The sequence below is a fragment of the Lycorma delicatula genome, chromosome 9, assembly GCF_047948215.1.
Source record: "Lycorma delicatula isolate Av1 chromosome 9, ASM4794821v1, whole genome shotgun sequence".
Lineage (NCBI taxonomy): Eukaryota > Metazoa > Arthropoda > Insecta > Hemiptera > Fulgoridae > Lycorma > Lycorma delicatula.
In genome coordinates this window covers 117,547,151-117,570,952 of record NC_134463.1, presented here as the reverse complement: position 1 = coordinate 117,570,952, position 23,802 = coordinate 117,547,151, and the positions used below count along the sequence as shown (strand labels likewise).

Here is a 23,802-nt window from a genome sequence, read left to right as displayed (position 1 = left end):
ATCTGTTTCAATAAAAATTACATTCACAGTATTTCTCTGTTAAGACATTTATTTGTTTGAGAAAGAACCTACAGTTTTAATTTTTAACAATAATTTATAGAAATAACACCGAAAACATAAATATATATATAATTTTTTCTTTCCCGTCTAGGATAGTGCTACAGCAGAACTCTACCTCTAGAAGGGAAAATATTTTAATCGGTCCGCTTTGGGCACTGCGGTTTTCACTGGATCTTCACGTTTTCACACCTAAGGAATCCTAAAATCCGAATAGAGATTTTCCAGATGTGGATGATCGTATGTACGTGTGTGTTTAGGTGTAGCCTCTAAATCACCTTATATCTCCAGAACACAGGACCGAATTTGTACAAACTAGGTCAGATTACTTTTATACAAAGTGATTCAAAGAAACTCGAAATTTTTAAAGTTGTGTTTGTAGCCGTGGGCGATTGGTACCACTTGAAAGTGGCGCCAGCCTCTCTAACCTAACCTGCCATTTAGTTGTCATGGATCCTTGAAGCGGTGCGCAACGTGCATTTGCTATCAAAGCATTTTACATAAAAACAATGACAGTTTGGAGGGAGCGCGTAGAGAATTTCGCCGTCATTTTATTCTGGGACGGCACGACCGTGTTCCATCAGCACGTGCAATTAAAACATCGATATCTAGTTTTGAGGAAACCGGTTCGGCAATGAAAAAGAAACCTCCAGGCCGTGAGCGAACCGTCCGTACACCACAGAATGTTCAAGCTTTACAAGATGCTGTCACACGAAGTCCACATCGGTCAATCCGTCGTCTCTCAGCATCTTTACAATCGCATAGTTCAAGTGTTCGAAGAATGTTAGTAAAGGACTTGCAATTCCATCCGTACAAGTTGCAGATCATCCAGGAACTGAAACCGAACGATGAAGTTGTGCGAGTACAGTTCTGTAATGTAATGCTTCAGAAGATAAACGATAACGAAGAGTTTGTTCGCGAACTGTGGATGTCAGACGACGCGCATTTCCACCTCAGTGGATTTGTTAACGAGCAAAATTTCAGATACTGGGCCCAAGAAAATCCTACGCAGCTACACCAGCATCCGTTGCACAGCCAGAAAGTGACCGTGTGGTGTGCTATGTCATCTTACGGTGTTATAGGCCCTTATTTTTTTGAGCATGACAACGGTCTTGCGATTACAGTGACGTCGGCTCGTTACGTAGCCGTGCTTGAAACCTTTGTTGTGAAACAACAAAAGGGATTTCCACCGATTCTTAACACAGCCTGGTTTCAACAAAACGGAGCAACGTCACATACTGCACGAATATCGATGGCAGCTGTACGCCGATTGTTTGGACAACGTGTCGTTTCACGAAACGGTGACATTAGATGGCCTCCCAGATCGCCTGATCTCTCAGCTTGCGATTACTTTTTGCGGGGTTACCTTAAAAGCAAAGTGTTCCACAGTAGACCTGCTACAACGGAAGAACTGCAGGCAAAGATCCGAGAAGCAATTGCGGAAATTCCAGTCGAGATGTTACGTCAAACCATGAACGTTATCTTATTTTTAAAATTTCCCATTTCTTTGAATCACCTTGTATATGGGGAGTTGATGCCATTCAATTTTCAACTTAAAAGGTCAGTTGGATGAGACTGTAGAACGAGGTCACCCTCATCATTTCGAGATTTCGCCCAATTCAGATCATATTTTTCTTAGACACATTTGTTAACAATTAAAAATAACAATATTTGCAAAATCGCATCCCCACCGTAAAAAAATGCTCTAAACTAGCGGCTAAGAGAGCATACTGCGTCAATAGTACCTCTTGTCACCACAAAGAGCGCTAGTGTAACATTGACTTGCTAAATTAAGTTGTGTGCGTATGCGTACGTAAGGCGCGTGACGGGAAAGTCCTATAACTGCGTTGTCAGCTTTTAATAATATAATATTTTATTTAAGTAAAGAAATAAATAATAGACTACGATCGTGAGAAAATTGTTTTGAACGGACTATCAAAGAATGGAAGAGGATTTTTCGGTCCAAGTTTACAATTATCAGTAGGTTTATCGATTACTAAATATCATAAGATAAAATGTTAATTACATGCAAAGTAAGACGTAAATTAATCTGCGCAAAAGGATAGTAAAAAAAAAAAAAAAATGTTAAGAATTTATAAAATGTCACACGAGGTTATTTCACTTAAATTAAATATTACATAAAATAAGACGAGTAATAATATACGTAAGAGTTTGTATTTTATTAATGAAAACATTATTAAAAAAGAAAATATGATATAAGATAATATAAGGACAAATAAAGTAACAAAAAGACAAACAATAATGTTTACGTAAAAGGATGCGACATAAAAATGAAAACGTCATTAAAATTTAATGACTTTTTCTCTTCATCTGTGAAATGTAAAATGCGACACTTAATATTTTCGTAATGATATACGATATGAAAGAAAAGTACTAGGAATAAACGCTTCGTATATTAACATTTAATATTTTAATAAAGGTTACGCGGCAGATATAAAATTCGGATTATTCATTTCACACTTATATCTTATATTTGATATAATAATAGAAATTAGAAGAAATTAATTTAATAAACATGTGGAAATCTTAGCAAAAGGTTTCCTTTGAAATTTCAAAATTAAGACTTGAGCGTCGATAAATCATTTATTACAATAATATTTAGCAAAAATTATCCGAATATGTTGTAAAAATCTTTTTCGAAGATATTATTTAAATTAAAAAGGTAAAAAATAAAATTTGCCCCTTTTTGATAATTTTTGTACCACAATATTTTTAACTCCCCACCTTCTCGGTGAATTTAAAAAATAAAAAATTAATTGCATCAACATCCAGTATACAGAAAAGTTCTATGGAATCTCTATTAGTTAAGTCAATAATAATCTAGTTCGGATATATATATCCGAACTGGATTAACACTGAAGTATGGAAACGGCTTCATTTTTCTAACCTGAGGGATAGCAGGAGGTAGAAACAAGTGCAGATTTACATTGTTACAAAATTATTACTTTACGGCATACTTGAAATTTTTGTCAGCCATCTTGAATTAAACTTTTTACTTCTTTGTACGAAGTAAAGGAAGTATTGTAATCGCGAAAAAATTTGGTATTCAGATTTCAACAGAAATATTCATTTTGACGATCCCCGAATCCATTTCATAACTCAAAAATGATTAGCCGTAGGATGTTAAAATTTTGGATTTAGACTGTTGTAACATCTAGTTGTGCACTCCCCTTTTGACTGCAATCGACTGAATCAAAAGTGTTTAAAAAAGCCCAAAATCCAAAAAAATTGATTTTAGATTTTTTTAACTGCAGTAATAAGCTCTCATTGAGAGAATTTCAACGATATTCATAAGCGGTAGTTATTTTCATCGGTTGTAGAGTTATAGTCAAATGAAATTTTAATTAATGAAATATTTGGATCTTACAACGGGAAGGCACATCGGTTCGAATCAGACTTCAACTTTTTTAACGTCTTTTTGTATTTATGCTAGACCCAGCCAAGGTACGAGCTTGTGATGTCACGATCAGACTGCATATTACTACTCGGCCTGAAAACATCAACTCCGCGTATCAAATAGAAATATTACTTATTACCATATTATACGCGGTAATAACTATCATATTTGCATTTACTAATTACAAAACAATACGTAATAAATTCTTTTATAGCCTTTATTTGTACTAAATTATTAATTTTTAATAATAAATAAAAGCTTACTTGAATTTTCTTCATGCATCTAATTCAAATTTCTAGCAAGTTCACCATCCTCGCTAAAGAATCACTATCAGTGTCGCTTTCATTATCAGAGTCTACACGTATAATATAACGTTCTGTCATTTCATCTATCAGTGGTTTCAGTTTTTCATACTATTTTTCAATATTATTTACTTTTATACAATAGGATTTCCAGTTATCTACATTCATGGAATTAATTTTCTCCGAAGTTAGTTTTTCAATATTTGTGAAAAAAAATGTTGTGTTATGACTAGCCATACGTCTTTTTACGGCTGACCGTACCATCTGGATCGGATTCAAATCAGGGCGGTACCGTGGAAGTCTAGGAACACGATGCCCTTGTTTTTTTGAAAAGTTCATCCAAGTGATATTTTTGTGCTTTAGTTTCATGTAACTTTACTAATTCATATAACTATAGTTTCATCATATTTTATCTATACGGAAAACGGGGTTTCTCCTGCCAATCGGTCATATATTCTCTTCTGGAGTTAGGATTTTGCCGCTTTATCAATACGTGTATTGTGATAAGGGGCGTTATCAACAACTACTACAGACATTGGTGGAAGATTCGGAATCGATTCTTCACGACTCTATTTCATAAAATTGTCTTTATTCATGTTGTCATGGTTGTTGCCACTTTTCGAATTGCCTTTCCAAGTTAGTAATGCGTTCGGAATGAAACAGATTTCTCCTCCAGCAGGAATTACTATTAAACGGTCACCTTTATTAATCGGTACTTGAAATCCCTCAACAATACCATCAGCCCAGAAATTTGTCGAACTTAAAACGAACATTTTATTCAAGTAAACAACTGTAGCGTTGCTTTGTCTGTACTTAACCACTGGCTCCTGCAAATACTCAATTCTCCTCCACCTGATATCGGATTTCTCAATTAAACGTTTTCTATTATTTTCAATTTTACGCCAACTGAAATCTAACTCTTTTAAAATAACAGCTAAAGTTGATTCACTGCCTTTAAAAATCAATAGATGACTGAAGTTCTTGCCTTATCTTTTTAAAGTAGTTAATTCATTCTTCTTTGAATGAAATTCATTAACTGTTTTTTAATTACACCTAAATCAAAACCGTCCAGTTCACTGACAAGTTTCGAACGTCGTTTATATTTTTTCGGAGAGTTGAAAGAACACGATTGAGATGTTGATTGAAGAATCATGCCTTTTTTTCTCTTCTGAGGTTTTGAACCTGTGTTCTTAATATCCCACAACAAGCAGCAGCAGTTATTTCTTCGCTTTTTTTGAATGCCAATTATATGTTTGTCGTCAGTTAATTTACCTACTTTTAGAGCTTCTTTTTTCATAAAATTATAAACATTATTGATAATTTGATTGCTAAGTTTTTCTTTCATAACTACGGATTTAAATTCTGCCATAACAAACCGCACTAATAACACACGAATAAAAATAAAACAAAAAATAATATATTTCCGAAAAACAATGATTAATTATAAATTAATATGAGCACGCAAAAACGCTATCCGGAATATCTTCACTGAAAACGATATAAATTGGGCTAAAGTTTACTTCTTTATATACACATTGTGAACTACTTATGACGGATCTAGATATAATCGTGACGAAGACATCATTTCTAACTGCATGTACAAATTTTTATAGGCCAGTACATAATATCAATCAGAGCATTAGTCATCGGTTAAGGAATTATTGTTATTGGTTTCAAGATTGAGCATTAAGCATTTTTATACACGAAATCAGCCCAAGAGGAAAGAGCTGAACACACAACAACATAAATTTATTTTTTGGGCGCCTGGATTGTTTGTAAGTCGAAAATGGAATAAAAATAATAATTACGCGCAAAAATAATGTTTTGGAAAACAATAATATAATGAGATATCTGCACGTGACGTCACAAGCTCGTACATTCGTCGGGACAATTATAAATATCTTGACTTATTAATAATTATTAATCTCTGATTGTAAAAAAAAAATTCTTTACAATAAGTAATAATTCAATAACAAAAAAAAAAATATGAAAAAATGATCAGAAGTTATTAGTAAAATAAAACTTTATGTACTTTTAAAAATGTGTATATGTAATTTAATAGGCGTACAAGGAAGTCATGTGGTGTCCATATCGGATTTTTTAGATTATATTTCTTTAGTAGTTTAACAATAAAAATTTAAGCGATAATTTTAAGTACATTTTATTCTGTAAAATTTCATTTTACAGAATGAACATCATTTTATTTTATTCATTTCAGCAAAAATCAATTTTAATTTAAAATTATCAGTTTAACGTTTAATGTTATAAAATAATAATTTATAAAATTGTAATAAACCTAATATAATTTACCATTGTGTTTTTTTTCTTTTAACGTATATTTACGTAATTTTAATTGTATTATTTTTAATCACGGAAAAATAAATATATATTTTTATTAAAAAAAAAAAATTGATTCACTAAATTTTATAACTAATTTTAATTCACGCGGACGCACAGAAATAAAACAAACAATTAGTCAATACACTTAATTTTGTAGTTACATATAAAGGTGAAACCAAACCCTAGCCGCAATAACACTCGTGTTTACTAGTTGTTGATGACTTCTCGATATTTTCTTTAGTGCGTTGTCTTATAAAATATGTAGGCCAATAGCAAGTTAAAAATAATTTTTTACCCTCGATCATTATGAAATCGAAATAATATTAAGCAAACGGTAATTTACTATAGAACAGTATTCCTAAGTAGAGAAAAAAAAAACAATAATATTAATAGATGTATTCACGCTTAATTATCTGAGACTTAAAATTTGTGTACGTTTACTTGTAAAAAATAGTACTATTGTTTATTTATTAAGAAACTAAAATTACCTGTTAATCATTTTTTTTTTTTTAAGTAATTTCTACATAAAAATGTATTTTCTGGGTGTCTATATCCACCCAAGTGTCTGTAAAACTGTAGACGATCCGCTGATATTATTAGCGTAATTTATTATGTAATTACAACTATATTCACTAAGCAAACTGCGATATGAAAATTATAATTTTTTTTGGAAATAAAATAATGGACTCAAGAAAAAAAATGTTTCTGTACTCTACCTTAACCCTACTCCCCCGGGCCGGATTAACAGTTAAGTAGAACTCAACCCGGGAGAGTGTCCTTTTACTCTAAGGGGATCTCCTCACCCGCATGAATTCTTATTATGCGAAACGGACTCCCCAAAATTAAATGTTTTCTGTGCAATATTTTAACAGCCCGTCCTTTTTCGCTGAAGCGAGCGTAACAGGAGCGTATTTGCTTATTTGGATATGCAAAGTACACGGTTCATTAGGCAACTGCAACACGGATTAAAGAATTTTATTTGGTGACAAAATGATGCGCCTTCTTATCCGTATAACTATACGGGATCGGTTGAATTACGTTTACCCCGACCGCTGGATTAACCTGACCCGATGATATAGCTTGTTTGCGGTGGCGTCCAAGATCACCCGATCTAATCCCAGGTGATTTTTTCTTTCGGATTTTTATGAAGGATCTTATACATGCGCCTCCGTAAACTATTGATCTACCGATTTGAAGCGGCTCTCGCTTCCATTACTCCAGACGCGATGGTCAAAGTACGGGACGAATCTCCTGTCGGTTAAATATGTGCCGCGTGACGATATGCACTCGCGTTGGATACTTGTAGGAAAAATAGTAAAAGTTACTCTTTCATTTTATTTGTGATTCATTATTGTAAATCAAAGTTAAGAGATATTACGCGTAAATACCTTTATAAAAGAGATATTATTTTTTTTATATCCTGCATTGCCAATTTCTTCGTTTTTAATTAATTATTAATTTATGTTTGTATAAGACGGTTTCGTAATCGCCGCATTAAGATCTCTAAGATAATCTGCGAATTTTCTTTGATTTTTCATTAGTAAGCTGTATTGAAAAAATGTTAAATATACCGGAAATTTTAAAAGACAATTTTGTTTTTATGATTTTTCGTAGGTAAGCCAGTAGTAATTTTTATAAGAACCCTAAAGGTATAATTGTTGTAAACCGTTAATTCTTCGGAAGAACAGAATGTATGTATCACCTGAAGGGCTGAATATCACCAGCATATGCGTTGATATACAAACTGTATATTTGAATAGGTTAATAAAGTATACTTCACAGTAAAGTAAATATCCATGGTGCTCCTTCGATAGTCGAAAAATACTGAGGATACCGTAGACAGATCGTATTACAAACGCAGAGATCCTTCGTAGGATGAAAAAGACCTCGGTCACATTATGAGAAACAGAAACAGATACCGCCTAGTGTAGGAAATCGCCTACAGGGAAAGATATCCGGAAAGATAGGTGTCGGTAGGAGATGAATCTTCTGGAACGGAAAGGGACAGAAAGAAGAAAGAAAATAAAGGATCGGGAAACCACTTCGCTCCTCAATTTTTGTAGTAAACCTAGTACAGTTACTACTCTTAAATATGGTTACGTAATTTTGTCGGAGTAATTTATGACTCATATTAGGACTAATTGACTTTGGAAACCACGAACGCTTAAGCATCAATTAAATCGTTTAGTTTTTTAAGAAAAGAAAACAATTAAAAGTATCCAACTTCTTTACAAAAAAAAATACGAAAAAACATGGAAGGGTGCATGATACCAACAGATTAAATAAAATACTTTTTTTATTGAAGATTAATTTATGAACAATAAACTAAAAATAACTTAACTACTGTTGTGTTACTAGCGTTAACGACTGCATAGCAATTTATTCGTACGAACGTATACGTTGAAATGCCAATAATCTCTCTACAGTCTGGTACCAGGAGTCATACAGGCTTGCTTTAAGTAATAATACTTACTTATCCTTATACAATCTTTGTTAAAAGAACAGGTTTTATTGTTTTAATTATTTAAAGAATACTTAACTTTTTAGTAACTTAGTACCTTCGTAAAAAATAACAATATTTACCTCTATTAAACCAAACAAAAGAACCGTTTTGATTAACTAACTCAATAAATTCTTCACCTTATGAGAAAGGACCTCATTATGCGTCCGTTATTACTTTCCCGTCTGGATAACGCTATAGTAGAGCTCTAGCTATACAAGGGAAAGTAATAACGGATGCATAATAAGGTCCTTTCTCATAAGGTGAAGAATTGATTGAGTTTCCCTTGTAGAGCTATAGCTCTATTATAGCGTTATCTAGACGGGAAAGTATTGTAATCGGTTCAATTCGGGCATAATCGGTTTTTACCGGATCTTGACCGTTTTGACACCTAAGGAACCCAAAAAACCGGATGGAAATTTTCCGAATGTTAATGTTCGTACGTACGTGTATCGGCTCTAAATCATCTTATATATCCAGAACTACTGGACCGATTTGGATCAAATCTGGTCAGATTACTTCTATATACGGGACATTGATCCTGTTAAATTTTCAACGTAAAACGTCAAGGGGGTGATATTGTAGAGCAAGGTTACCCTCATTACCTCGAGATTTCACCTAATTAAGGTCATATTTTTCTTAAGCGCACTTGCTAACGATTACAAAAAACATTTTTTTGCAAAATCTAACTCCCGCTCGAAAAAAATTCTCTAAACTAGCAGCTAGGTGAGCATACTGCGTCAACAATACCCCCTGTCACCACAAGAAGCGCTAGTGCTGCAGACTGGCAAATATGGAATTTCCGTTTTTCCCAGTGGGAAATCTTTTTTCCTTGACCTCTTGGACTGGGAAATTTGAAATTCCACAGAGTCGATGATCAAATTATCTTTTACAGTTTAAATATTATTTAATTTAGTTAATATTTGAAAGGTTAGCTCTGACCTATAGCTGTTGTAGTCGAATGCTATATTGTGACGTCACAGGTGAGCGGTATAATTAATAAATAAATAAAATTTATAGAGTAAAAAAGTAACTCGGTCTGGCCGGGCCTCAAACTCGATCGCCTGTCAACTCGGTACCTGGTGCGTAAGCCTCGTGGCTGCAGCCGTCTACCGACCGTACAAGCAAAAAGTTTTCTATGTATGTTATGAAATTACATTAGTTTAGTTAGTGCCCACCGTCGCCGCTAGTACCGCCACATTCCCGCGAATTAAATGTAGTATGCGCGCGCGCTTTAGTTATAATCATTGAATTAAACAGACGAAAAAAATATTATATCTAAACAAAATGATAAATATTTTACATTAACACGTGTGTAAGCCGTGCATCAGAAACAACCCACAGCTGTAAAACTTCCGGAAACGCAGCTAAAGCCGCGTGACGGGATAGTCCTACAACTTGTGATGTCAGATTTTTTTTAAAGGTGATCGAACCATTTAAAAAATTTTCCTGACAATTTATTTAAAATAATATTGAAACATTTTCTTTTAACAATTTTTCTCTGTCGATGAAATTCTAAAGAATACTAATTAAAAAATCGAAAAAACCTTAAATTTTCCGAATTCTATTCAACTTCTACATAGATATATACTCAAATAATTCTCATTAACGTTTTCTGAATTGTGAATTATTTCATAATAATCTTTTTTAAACTGGGACATACATGCGATGCTGTTCCGAGATTGGCAAGCTAGGTAGAATGCGTCCACCAAGGGCAGGTGGACATACCCCCTAATTGTGGTTATAAAGCCGTGAGCCAATCGGAGGTTTGGCGAGCTAAACTACTGGCTCACACAATTCCTGACCGGCCATGGGGTCTTCCGCGCCTACCTGTGTGGAAGGAGGAGGGCGGATGACCCCTGCTGCTCTTACTGCGGCGACCCGGATACACCAGAACACGCGTTGTTCTGGTGCCCGCAGTGGGATAAATACCGCCTAGCTTGCTCGGCGATTACCGGACCGCTGAGCCATTTAAAAAGCACGGAGAACAACATCGTTACCACGTTGCGGAGCTCCAAGATTTTTGATACCGTTTCAGAGTTCGTGGCGAGGGTTCTTCAGGAGAAGGATCGTAGGGGTCAGAGATGAGGGCCAGCCCTCTGCGGAGCTGCCGTTCGCACGTACTTGCACGAGTAGGCGGTAGCGATGAGGCACGGGAACTATCGCCCCCCCCCCCCCCGATGCGATAAAGACCGAGTCCCGGTGGGGATACCTCACTCGGGGTGTCACCGTTAGAGGCATTGGCATAAAGACCGAGTCCCGGCTCCCGGTTTGGGGACCCAGGGACGGCATAGCCGGGCCTGGTGGATCCTACTCTAGGGGTTTGAGGCGGTGCAAAGTGAGATCCGACCGGTGGGCTGAGACGTGTAGGCCCGTTATAGAAAAGGACACTCCCCTAAGCTGTGTAATACTTAACTGCAGGATTCGGCCCAGGAGAGAAGAAGAAAAAATCTTTTTTAATTTAATATCTTCAGGAATCTATCTTATCATTTCACGTGTTTATATTCCAAATAATAAGTACTTTAATCGCATTTATTTTTTATATTACAATAAATTGTATATTTTTTGATGCTGATCTGATGAGTGTTTTATCACGGTTTTCCGTAATCCGATCAGGTGTCTAATCGTGCTTGCCATGCCATATGATGATAATCCGATCATGCCGGGGCATTGTTTATTTTTTATTTATTTATTTATTTACACAGACGCCCGGTTATTTGAATGATAAGCTTATAGGAATAATTTGTGTCGCTAAAAACAAGTGTGTTATACTGTACAATAAAAATACTTGACTAGTTATTTTTGAAATAACCTTGAGACTACAAAATTGTTGTCGAATAAAACTAGTAAATTGTTAAAAATAAACTTTAATAAAGTAAAATAAAAGAAGATAAGAATAATAATAAATACAATTTATATAACTAATTACATATTTTCAAGATAGATGTAACATTTTATTCTAAGAGAGAATAAGATTCAACCAAAATAAAAACGTAATTTACAAGTACATTACTTTAATAAATATATTTATTTTTTAAATCATTGTCCGCGAATTATAAATCTTTTCGTATATAATTCGCATATATGTATTCTGCAGCGTTCTAAACATGACAAAACCAGACAGTTTGTCACTCTTGTTTCAAAATTAACGGATTTAATAACATACGTATGTAAATGTTAAAGAAGTATATGTGATGTTAATGCAAAATAGATTTGACATGACAGCACGGGGGCGTTTTTGAATAAATATATATATACAGACTACAGAAAATCGCTTTTTGTCCCTTCTACTTCATCTCATACATACTTTTGAAGTATCGTGACGGATTACAGAACTCCAAATAAAACGTTGCGTGTGGTGGTTACTATATATCTTCTTTAACTAATGCGATGAGAATTCACTCGGCATATAATGTACTTAACATTATGTCTCTTTTAACAAATAAACTAATATTTACACTAATGTATACGGTAAATAAAAGAAAAATTTTTTTAAAAGTTCATTAAAGATAAATAAAATAACATATTTTTGTAATTGGAAATAGCATATTTCAAATTAATTTTTTTTTTTTATACTGCTAGAAATTATAATGTACAAGACTCCTCCAATTTCGAAAAAAAAAGTTAAAATTTTGTTATGTTTTAATAATTAAATTTTTTTTTTTAATAAATTAAACAACGTGTACATATATACAGAATCTATCACGAAATTCTTCTGAAACTTTCATAACCTATTTTACAAGTGAAAGTATTGTAAAAAGTTCATGTAAACATACGTCCTAAAATGCTTCGTTTGCTAGTTACGGCTAGCGAAATATTTCTCTCAGATTTCAAGTACTCCGGTGAAATGAGGTCGTACTGAAATTTTTATAACGTCAGTTAAAGAGTAAAATTAGAGATTTTTTTATGGTTTTTGACCTGAAAATCGAATAAAATAGGTTTCAGAGCCGTATCTGTAGTAGTTTTTGAAAAATCTGGAGTGAAAACCCATAAATGTGGTAATAACCCTGTTTTTTATATTTGACGTCAATAAATTTGTTAAATGGGTAATTAACACCTAAAAGTTTAAGATAAGTTGAAGAAACTAAAATAAAACATAGAAAAATTGGAATTTTATTTAGAAAGAGTGCATTACTACATCTGTCAGAAAATAACTTTTTAATGTAAACAAAAACCAAATTCATTTTTGGTGATGTAAAAAATTTGTAAAAACAAAATTTACTGTTAAAAAATTTAAAAAAAGGACTGCAAATTTCACGATTAAATTGTAAAATAAAAATTACTCAGACAATATATATATTTTTTTTATTAATGACAGAAATACAATATATTTGAAAAATTATTATTTCAAAGTCGACAATAAAATAACAACGGATAATCAATAATACGCAATACAGTATTAGAAATCATTCTGTAAGGTACATTAAGTATATCGGGTACTGTGAACTATGTTGTCGGTAACGAAGATTTTCTGTGAATATTAGATTGAACGTAACTGGTTTGCAGTTGAAATAATGCCGTAGTTATTTACAACAGAGGAATACCCTGATATGGTATTCATTTTGGGCGTGTTTAATGGTAATGGAGCTGCAGTAGAATATGAAATACGTTTTCCGAATCGCAGGATTCCAAATTCCAAAACAAAACACAAGTTTTCACATTCTTCGGGAAACAGGTTCACTACGTAGTATTCCTACCGCCTATGAACGATCTGTCCAACACGACGCTGTTATTGATGAAATTATTGCCGATGCGGTTCAGCGCAATCTAGGCGTCAATACACGATGTATTTCTAAGCGGATCGGAGTATCGCATTCGACGGTTTCGAGAACACTTAAACAAAACAAATTTTATCCCTATCGTAAACAACCGGTTCAACATCTACACCCAGGAGACGGTCCGCTTCGCTTGGAGTTCTACAACCGGTGGAATGAATATAAATCGACAATTTAAGGACACCTCTGAAGAACTAATAAGTGCAACATAAGGATTACAGAAGCGTGCCAAGAAATAAGTTGAAATTGGCGGGCACTTTTTCGAACATTTATTATAAACTGGTACGTTTACTTTGGTCTAATGTACTTTTTCTAAATAAAATTCGAATTTTTCTAACATTTCGTTGTTTTGTTCAACTTATCTTACTCCATTTTGTTCATAATTAAATTCTCTACAATTTTCGTTTAAATTTTAAGAGTTTATTACTCGTTTAACAAATTGTAGTCAAATGTAAAAAACAATGTTTTTACTCCAATTTATTATTTTCACCCCAAATTTGTATCTGCAAACTACTGCAGATACGGTTCTTAAACCTATTTTATTCAATTTTTCAGATCACGGAAAACAAGGCCACACAGACACCTTTGGGGAGGGGGTGATCACCAAAGGTGAATCCTTCTGTTTGCCACCAGAAGGGGGCCTTCTGGTGGCAATATGGAAGTGCAACAGGAATACGTAGCCAGGGAGATGACCTCCATATCTGAGTGCTGGCCGAAGGGGGCGCCGCTGAAAAACTCAGTCAAGAAATTTCGGTTGAGGGCATCACAACGGCGTTGGCGGGGAGGAATGTCGGTGAGTCCACATCCTGCTGAAGGATGTGGATGCACTCACTTTTCAAGAGGAATTTATAACAGACCTTCGTCAGGTGACGGGGAAGGCGGTGACGCTACGTACCATCTATGCGACCGGCCTATGGAGCGACACAAGTGGTGACGGTGGCTGTGCCACCCATCCTCGCCGACAAGTTGTTGGCTGATGGTCGGGTGCGTATAGGATGGGTGGTCTGCAGAGTAGTGCGGCGATCCCTGGAGGACCGCTGCTTCCGCTGCTGGGGTCCAGGGCACAGGGGAAAAGAGTGTAGGGGCCCGGACCGTACCGGTCACTGTTTTAAGTGTGGGGAGGCTGGCCACGTCAGGAAGGACTGTCGCCGGGATACCAGATGTTCTTCCTGTAATGTACACGGACACACCCTTGAGACCGGGGTTGCAAAATTACACATGCGGCATGAGGATCGGTTGCTGCCGCACCTAGATACCACGCGGTTCCTCTATGACAACTAGTCCGGGAGGGATGGGATGCTCCGGCGTCTCACTTTTGATGATCGGGCGGGGACTCCTTCCGGACCCGCCGGGAGAAACATTAAGACCGTAGTCCCGGTGGGGGATCCCTTCAGGGATTCCCCATTTGAGGAGAGGCAACGCAAAGACCGAAGTACCGGAGAGGTACCCCTACAGGGGTCTCCTTATTTGAGGCATGGCAAGAACAGACCGATTTCCGGCTACCTGGGTGAGGACTTGGGAACGGCATAGCCGAGCCCAGGGTTATTGCCCAGGTGGTTTGAGGCAATGGCACCTCCCCTTCGAGTTGAGTTTTTGTTTGAGTGCGTGTCCGGCTCTGCGGTTTGGGCAAATAAAAAAAAGTTTGAATGATAAACATGAAATCAGTAGAAAGCGTAAATTCTCCCTGTATATGCTAAGGAAAGACTGCGGTTGTATATCTTTTATAAGACACCGGAAACACAAACCCTCATAAATGTGGTATTGCTGGATAGGGAGTTACCCTCCCACACCACGGTGTTCGCCAAAATATATTTAAGACGAAAAAGAAAGTGAAAGTCCAAAAAAGTAAGTTAGAATTCAAATTTGTTTCAATGGCCCACTGCTGCGTCCAATCGCCACCGACGCAACACCGTCCGGTCGCTGAGTTACAAACAGAATTAACTGTTTTGTACCAGCTGTATTTTTCATGTTTTCTCATGTTCTGTACATGTTTTTACTGTAACGTTTCATTTATTGTAGTTACGTTTTCGCGATTTAGAGATAAATTATTACTGCAGTTACCGCGATTTTAATTATAAAATGTTTAACCTAATTTTTAAATTACATTTAAACCTATATTTTACATAAGCTAAACTGAGGATATTTGTGAAATTTTCGAACGGCTCCTCTCGTTTCAACTTATCTAGGAACCGAAATATTTTTGGAGAAAATTTTGCAACACCAAATTTTCACTTTTTTAAAGAGTTCAAAACTCTTACAAATAGAAAAAATGTAAATAAAATCAAGATAAAATCTCCCTAAGCCGAGATATAATTTCTTACCCTATTTTACCAACCTAAATCTAAACTTTAATGAATCAATGTATATAAATACGTAAATCACCAAGGTAAATTTAAATATTTTTTTCTCCAGCCGATACCGAATTATTAATCCTAACAGACATACGTAAATACATTCATACGAATGAAGAGAATATTATCTCCTCCATTTTATTTGGATTTCTCGACGTAATCGCATTCCCTGAAAAAAAGAGAATGAAAAATCGTATTTGTCAGGCTTTTATACAGTGATATATTACGTGCTCGTAAATAGAAAAACTTTAAAATGATAGGCCATCTAATTATTTGAAGAAGAATGAAAAAATTAATCCTTTTTTCCATTACATTTATATTTAGTACGCGCAAAGTTTTGGTTAAGCTTTATATAACACCTATTCATTAATAGTATTAATGACCGTAACATCTACCTACGGTCTAATGAAATCCAAATTTAACCTGTATGTGACCGATATTGAAACTTCGATGAGAATTTATTAAATTCAGTGGTAATAAAAATTATACAAAAATGCGACGCGGACTGTAAATTAAATTGCCAATCGATGTAGGTAGGCTAAACCTAAAATACTATACTATAACTAACAGATATCGCATTGCAGTTATTTTGTGTATATGTATAAATAATAACGTATACAATAGTTTTCACTGTATTTCAAATAAAATAAAAAACAGACTGTTTATCCACGGCAAATTATTTTGCTATAATTTGCATTTTATTTCAAACATGAAGAAAATAACTAAAATCAGATAACGTTTAATACTGCATTTATGATTATAGGTTTACGTACTCGTTATAAATTTTATGCGCACGCAAACCCGCGTGCATATGAGTATAATCAACTTTACACAGAACGTTATCTTGAATTACAAAACAATTATTTTATATATTAATAAAATAAATCGATTCGTTTAGATAAAATATGTATAAGTTAAACAATACCGTACCGAATAAACCGTATTATTTATCTACTTAGCAAAAAAAAAAAATCCGAGTATTCCTAGGAATAACAAGCGTATTATGCGAGGCTTAATGATGAGAATGAGAAGTGAAGAAGTTTCGAATACCTTCTTTTACACCGATCAGAATATACTGTTGCATATAGGTATATCAATTCCACTAAAATGTAGGGGAATTAAAATCCTACAAGCAACACTTTTTCGCTGTTCACCACAGAACTACACTAATTTTTAACATCATTACTATCATAAGAACCAAATTCTAATAAAATTAAAAGGAATTTCACTTTTCTTTGAGAGTATAATATTCAATATACAAAGAATGAATGAATAAATTGTACGCTAACATAGAAGTATTTGAAATACGAGTATATTTTACAGCATTATTCCGTCAAAATCAATAAGTAGCTGCATTCTTTATTGAAGAGAAGTAAAGTAATGGCGCGTACATTTACTGGTATTTTTATTCTAGATTTACCAGACTATGACGTTGTATTAATTATAAATAAATAAAAGAATATAACCGGGGTACAGAAATGAAAAATTAAATATCGTTATATTTTTACACGACCGCCCAAAAAGAAGAGTAATGTATTTAAGGCGTATGTATGTTCCACCGTAGCAGCTCAACGGCGAACCGATTCGGACGTATGATCCCGCGTTGGAATCCTTACGTTACCGGGAGTGTCATAGACTATTTAAATATATCTACACACACACAGTGTTTCTAAAATGGTGAACTGGCTATACTTTTTCGGATTCTACTTGTAAAACTAAACAAAAAATACCCTTAGGGTAAATAGCAATTTCTCCTTCGTTCTCCCCCTGTCCGCCATTTTTTGATTTTTATATAAATATTTACATCTCAAATTCAGATTGAGGAATCGCATTAATATTTGCCAAGCGTCTTGGTAATAAAAGTTTTAAAATTATAAAAAAATCAGGACTTAAATACCTTCGCAAACTACAAAATGGCGGCCATGTTTATTTTTTTTCACGTTTAATTTTATAAAAATGTATGTTATTTGCTAAAATATTAAGCCATTTATTTTGAACAAAATGATTTTTTTTTTTTTTTTAATTGGTTAACAAACAGCCGAGTTATAGCACAAAAATGTGTGTTGTTTTCATGTCCCCTACTTTACGTTCACTTCGATTAAATAATTGTTTTTATTTACTGTTAATTCTAGTATTGTAAATTAGTATCAAAATAAGTAATAATTTTCTCAAAATAAAATTTAATATTAAATAATAAACCGATTGATATTAATTTTTCACCTTTGAATAATTTTACACGGCGTTTATTACTGCTGATCATGTTAACAATGTAAAAATGCAATTCACATTGTTTAAAAATAAAACCGTATGATTTTAAAGTAATTTAAAATGATTGTGTGCTTGTGACTGTTTAAAAATTGTCATCGGATTTATCTTTAAGTTTTATTTTTTTTCATCATGGAGTTTGAATATATTCTTTTACGGAAATGTGTGTTCCCTTTATGGTAAGGTCTCGATTAAATGACCATTTATTCGGAAATTTAGTCGCTTAACGTTTTCGATATCCTAACCGACGTTATTTACCGTCTTTTAATGAATTATATATTTTTATTTTTTCGTGTTTTCGTAAGACAACCTAAAAACTTAGTTATTATTAAAATTTATTAAAAAAGCAAAGCTTGTATAAAAAGTTATTAGTACGAATTATAACGTAAAATATAAATAGACTTTGTTCTTTTTTGCATCGTCACCGATCACTAAACGACCACGTTTAATAATTAATTTCTTATGTCTCCTATTCTTCCATCATTTCTTAATTTTTAATTTGCGTTGTTTCTTTTTCTCCCTTCTGACCGTTTTTTATTACACTCTCTGTTTCTTTTGCGGATCCCTTCGTAGTTTGTATCGTCTTCCTAAATATGTTTCTGTTCTACATGTCTTTTTTTGTCTTTTTCTGTTTAGCCTCCGGAACCACCATCAGGATTACTTCTGAGGATGATATGTATGAGTGTAAGTGAATTGTAGTCTTGTACAGTCTCAGGTCGACCGTTTCTGAGATGTACGGTTAATTGAAACCCGACCGCCAAAGAACACCGGTGTCCACGATCTAGAATTCAAATCCGTAAAAACGTAACTGCCTTTACCAGGATTTGAATCTTAGAACTCTCGTCTACAAAATCAATTGATTTGTGAAGACGCGTTAACCGCTAGACCGACCCGGTGGGTGTGTTTTATACGACTATGTTGTTTTATACCTGCAATACTGAGATCTTTGATTTGCTTTAACCGTCTGACGTTAGTTCTATTTCCATTACATTTATCTAGTATCCTCTTGGTTAATCTGTTAGGGCTCATTCTTGTCCTTTAAAAAAATGTCTGTGTTTTTGTATGCCGTAAGTTTATCTGTTTTGAGGTAAATTCATTCTTCTTCAACATTCTCCGATGCGTCGTATCTATATTAGTATCGTTATCTCGGTAACTTATATCTTGTCGACTTCTCCCTGAGTTAGTATTATGCACCGTACAGCATTAAAAGTCAGATTACTGAGTTTAGCGCCTTTCTTAACTATCTTAAATATTCGTTTTTTGTAGTATACTCTTTATAAAAAGTTTCTGCATTTTCCTGATCCTTATTTTATTCGCATCTTTATCAAATCTATTTGATCCGATGATTTCGCCTAGGTACTTGAATTCCTCTAGTTTTTTTTAGTTATTTTTTTTTTAAATCTTGACTCTAGATATAAAGGGACGTTCATTTATATATAAATATTTATTTATTTTTAGATTATTAATTCATTAAACAATCCATTAGGAGTAGAAAAAAATAGAAATTTTGCAGCGTATAAAAAATGCCAAGCTTGATCGGGATTGAAATCCGTAATTTTCCGGATGAAAAGCTAAAATGTTACGCTTCCACTATTTGAGGTCATCGCTGAATAACATGAAGTAGGTTATCGTCCCAAACTGTAGCTCTAAAAACGAGTACTAAAATTCATACGACTTTTCTTCCAGTGAATTTATTAGCGGGAGAAAGAAATATACATTGAAATAACTCCATATTTTATTTATTTTTTTTACAACTTCCTTTTTTCATACCATTTGGTTATTGACACTTGTAGCCTAATAACAAAGATACAGAAGAGTTTTTAAGTTTAATAATAAAGATTTTATGTTTTACAAAATAAAACTGCAGAAGTGCGTAAAAAAAGAATACACCGGTAGAAAACAATCGGTTTTCTTTTGACACGACATATTTTGAAATAGTCGACATCATTTATAAACCCTTTCTTACGTAGTACAGCTGCCTGGATTGTAGAATATTATATATATATATATATATATATATATATATATATAGCCATGTATATACGTGAGCTTGTCTGTTTGAGCCAATCTTACGGTTCACAAACCCTTTTGATGTATACGTCAGCTTTTTGTAGCGTATTCTAATACCACTAAAATTTTATGTATATATATATATATATATATATATATATATATATAAAACTCGTATAAAGAAATTTGTTGGTCGGTAGATTTCAGCTTGTGGGATTATTTTCCCAATACCAGATGCTCCTCACTTTACTCGTACTCGTTCCAAATTTATGTTATTTTAAAATAAAATAAAAATCCATTATTTTTCAATTTTATTCTTTTACATAAAAAAACATTATTTTTATTTATTTTCTTTTAATTTATTATAATTATAAAAATGTTTAATACTAGTTTGTGTGTGTGTTAATATATATGTTTCATCTATCTAATTCAAGTTCTCTTAAAAAATATCATTAGAATACTCATAAATACAGGAAAAATTTGAACAATTATTATAACAGTAAGATTGTATGTAATAGATTTTTATTTTTTATTTCTAATAACTGACTTTATTTCTAGATATTTTCCAAAATTAAAAAGATTCTTGTATCGACTTAAAATTATAATTCAGTATTTTTCTGCCGATTTTCGGTTTATTTTATTTTTAAAAAAAGTCAGTTTTCTTAAATATTTCATGTTCAGTTGATGTTACACGCATAAATTTTCTCTGAATTAAATTTTCTACAAATTTTGAGAAAAATGTTATTTTTGTTTACTAGCATTTTAATGAAGTTATTAAAAATACAAACAAATCTAAAAAAGATTGCGTTATTGTGACATCGATATTTTTTTTACAATCATTTGGAAAAAAAATTACTAGGTAAGAGTTCTGAGACCCACTGCAATCAATTTTTCAAATCAAAAGTTATATGAAACCGTCAAATATATCCCTTAGTTTAAGTTCCAAGGATTTCAGTAAATCTTCATTTTATTCTTTGACAAAATGGAAGCGGGGAAGCAATGACTGGAGAACGACCCGATGTTTATTTGAACGTTTTTCTTTATTTTCATATGTACATCCTGAAATTTTCCCCGTTTCTTTGTAAGATACCTATATAAATACTACTTTTATTTCCAGCGTAAGCTCATGTTATTTTCATGGAAAAAGATTTACGTATTATTTTCCTGAAATTACAACAGAGGTATTAAATATCAATTAATTTATATAAAAATTCTGGATGCCTATTTTGTTTTTGATTTTTCCTTCATTGTTTGGCATTTTCACAAAAGATATAAATTTCTGTTTGAATCTAATTTTCTTAATATCTCTCAAGCGGATAAACGTATCGATTATGAAATTTTTTATGACTCAATTTAAAAAAAAAGTTTCTTAACCCTTAAACATATACATACATAGTGCGTTCGGAAAATCGCTGGACAGTATTTTTTAGAATTAAGTGGTACATTCTGTTCTTTCGGCGTTAGATTGGTTGCCCTGTAGTTTCGTCGGGCGTTAGTCAGTCATAAACCAAGTCGTCAGTTGTTAAGTTGCGATCGAACGTGCTGCGTTTCGTTTCGTTTATCGGAATCAATAGTTGCCTGAAACGTAACGGTTCTTTCGGTAAAGGAACGCATTCGATTAAAACTCCGTAGGTATTCTCAACATTACGTTTTTTTTACAGATGAAGGGTGGTTTCATCTAGGAAGGTATATTAATTCATAAAATACATGACTATAGTCGACAATTAATCCTCATATACTACACGAAGAGAAAGTTGGAGTCTGGGTCATTGCGAGTAGAACGCGCATTGCGGTCCAATCTTTTTCGAAAATACAGTTATTAGAGATCAGTACTGTACTGCTTCAACAAACTTCATTAGTCACTGAACAGAAGTGGAAATCAATCACGATTGGTCCCAAAAAGACGGCGACACAGCTATCAGGTCAATGACATTTTTACGACATTCTTAAACGAATGAATCATTTCGAGGGATTTTGCCCAGCACGATCGCCCGAACTGACTCGCTTAGATTACTTTCTTTTGGTGGTGGGGCAACGAAATAACCACAGTATCGCAACAAACTGCCTAATAGCCTAATTTAGTTCTTCGTAATCGCGCACGAATGAAGAAGTAAAAACCGAAATAACGGCAAACGTACGAGACATTCCAGTACATCAGCTGGTTAAAGTGTCTGAAAGCAAATTGAAACATGTGCATTGTTGTACCGATGTTGAAAGAGGTCATTTTTAACACCGTTTATAAACTATTCCAGTTATTGTAATATCCGCTTCTATAAAATAATGAAATAATTAAGAAAGTTTCGTCATTAAACTTCCGTAATTTCAATGCATAACAACTTGCCAAACGCAATGAATATAAAAAAACTCCACTGGTGTTGAATTGGTGCTGTTTTTTGTCGTTTGTGGTTTGGCTCGATAAAGTCCTACTTCTTGGACGAAATGTCGAGGTTTTCTGCTTTTGTTTTTGTTATTTTGGTTGTTGACCTAATGAATTGCATTAGAAAGTTTTCTATTAATTTGGATAATTTTCTAACTTATTTAGTTTTTTTATATTTGTCTAACCAAAGAATACAGTATAGTTATTAGTTTGTATGTATGTATTTATACATGTTTTTATATATTTATATATATACAAAACCATATAACGCGTCTTCGCCCGCGTTATATGGTTATCGGCGTTTCTTTAAGCAGTAAGGAGTCGCTTCACTCGCCTTTCCTGTCTAGCCAGAGGATTCTTGCCCCTTCCACCGCGCTGTTTTCATTAAACTCATGCTTTTGAGAATAATAATCGTAAATAAAAATTAAAGACTGTTCAATTTATAAAAACTATCAGTGTATTTGTAATTTCTTCAGAGCAACAGTTTGATCAATACAGGACTCACTAATTTTTTATTTTTTTCAGATTTCCTGTCCCAACTTCACTCGCGAATACATAATCATAATTACAAACATAAATTACCATCGCAATCTTACCAAATCTCATAAAGATTTATTTAATAGCGTTAGAATAAAATGACAAAAATGTACAAAAAAAATATATGTTAATTACCTCTTAAAATATTAAATTCAAAAACCCAAAAGTAGTTTTTAGTTATTTATCTCAAGAGTACTGCAAGCCCAAATCACGTGAATATCTCGTTTAATATACTGGGAAATTTAAAAAATATATTTTTTAGTGGACCTTACACCGCGTATACTAATTTTCAGCACTATCTTCACTAGTTTTTGCTGGGCGTTTATTATGATTCAGTCACGATTATCTCAATATTCTACAAATATATATGCAGAATAAATATATATTCAGAATATGTTATAGATATATGTTATTATATTCATTTGATAAGAATGAGTATTAAAAATTATAAAATGTATTTAATTTGTTAATCTATATTCTAATCGTGAAGAAAACCAGTCGAGAGAAATAAATTTGATAGATTGAGATAGAAATCATTATAAAAAATCATTTAAATATAATCGTAATACTTGTAGGGAAGAAGGAAAAGAAAAATGATAAAGATCGTTTCATCGGAAAAAAAGTCGGAATACTTAAAACAATTTATAGAAGATAAAAAAATTTTTTTTGAAGCGAAAAAAAGATATTTAAGGAAATTTAGTATACATATGTCAAAAACTAATATATTGTGGCGAACCGGCGAACCAAATCCATCGTAATTCAAAAGGCATTAAAAAAAACCATTTGTCTTACAGAAAACAGCCCTGACCGGTGCCGGCTTTAATCTTACATAAGACACAATCTGGAGAGAAAGAAAAACAGTTATTATAG

General features: G+C 33.4%; 1 protein-coding gene across 9 annotated transcripts in view; it reads right to left on the bottom strand.

The window, feature by feature from the left end:
* pHCl-1 (pH-sensitive chloride channel 1) overlaps window positions 1-23,802 on the bottom strand; it is a 1,039,090-nt gene that overhangs the window by 1,002,467 nt on the left and 12,821 nt on the right. The window lies entirely within an intron of this gene.